The sequence below is a fragment of the Octopus sinensis genome, linkage group LG2 (genome assembly GCF_006345805.1).
Source record: "Octopus sinensis linkage group LG2, ASM634580v1, whole genome shotgun sequence".
Lineage (NCBI taxonomy): Eukaryota > Metazoa > Mollusca > Cephalopoda > Octopoda > Octopodidae > Octopus > Octopus sinensis.
Window position 1 is genome coordinate 80,508,446 of NC_042998.1, and position 1,570 is coordinate 80,510,015.

At 38.5% G+C, this 1,570-nt stretch overlaps 1 pseudogene; it reads left to right on the forward strand.

Moving 5' to 3' along the window:
- Positions 1 to 717: 717 nt before the first annotated feature.
- On the forward strand, positions 718 to 879 carry LOC115208799 (annotated as a pseudogene).
- The last annotated feature ends 691 nt before the right edge of the window (positions 880 to 1,570 follow it).

Here is a 1,570-nt window from a genome sequence, read left to right on the forward strand (position 1 = left end):
ATAGAACATATTCTTTACCATTGCCATGACTAACTCTCCTTAAAGGCAGAGAGAAAGCACAATCAGAAAACTGCCGCAAAGCAGCACAAAACAGCCACCAATTCTTCACACAATCAGCAAATACACCAAATTAATACGAACACTATGTAAAGCGTGAGAAGGAATGAGAGAGTGAATGTTGTTGGTTTCTTGCTTAAATACTGGTTGCTGGCAAGAATCTCGTTGTTGTCTTGCGCATAGTAAATGGTTGCAGGCGAGATCTCATTCTAGCAATGGCTACCAGCGAGATCTTGTTCAAAATAGCACTGGCTTCTTTTGCCTCACTACAAGTACATTTTCAATTACAATTGTATTCATGGAATTTAAAAAGCAAATATTGAGAATGATCGTTCTTCTGGCTCCAACTCTGTTTCCACCTATTTCCGTAACTTTTCAGCATTTTTCTTTTCTTATTTTTTCTTTGTCTTCCTTTTTGGGAGGTGGGAGGGTGGGGGACTTTCGTGTGTTTGATACATCACCATAATTGTCATCTTCACTTTTGAAAGCATATTTTTGCAAACTGCCATTAATTTTTTTTTTTCAAGAGAGTTGGGAGGAAACAGTCGAGATCAAGGGAGACTGGTTCAAAACACCGTCAAGGAAAATTTGTTTAGTGCCATCAACATAACTGTAATCTATACTCTCAAAAACGCATCCCTGAAAAATTTCATTGGAAAATATGCTTCCCACCCTTTTGGCTAAGATATTCAATATGGTCCCTACCTGGGACCATCAATATTAAACTGATTTTTAGAAGTGAGAGAAGAATTAGGGGCTTGCTCCACCTTTGCCATGTGTTGACCTGGTATTGCAGTATATCCAGGATTTAGCCCATCTAGAAACGGTGGTGTCCCAGCATGACCGCAGTTTTAAAGCTGAAACACTTCAAAGAATTAAAGTTATGAGGAACCTAATTCACAGGTGCACCAATCAGTAGTTATGTCAATTTTTGTACAAGAGGTGGTGTGTGAATGTATGAGGGGGATATACCAAATATAATTACTGGTACTCATTTTAATGATTGTTTGATAGAGGGGAGCAAGATAACGAGTATTTTGGCAGGGCTTCAACTTCCCATTTACAATAAAACTAAATACCATATTGTGTTGGCCAAATGGCTAACTTTTAAATGTCTCTATTTACTAATGGTTTCCAAATTATGGCAAAAGGCCAGCAACTTTGGGGAAGGAGTAAGTTGTTTACATTGACCCAGTATTCAACTGGTACTTATTTTATTGACCCAGAAAGGGTGAAAGGTAAAGTTGACCTTGGTGGAATTTGAACTCAGAATGTAAAGATAGATGAAATGCCACTAAGCATTTTGCCCAGCGTGCTTGCGATTCTGCCAGCTTGCCACCTTCGTGTCTCTATTTAACAATAGCTGATATAAATTGTGGGTTGGTTGGTTGGTTGGTTGATTCCCTAATTATACAATAGATTGGAGGATTGGAGAGAGACAAAGAGAGAAAGAGAGGGAGAGAGAGAGTAAAAGAAAGATACAGAGAAAGTCAACATAAGAGGTACAGAATGA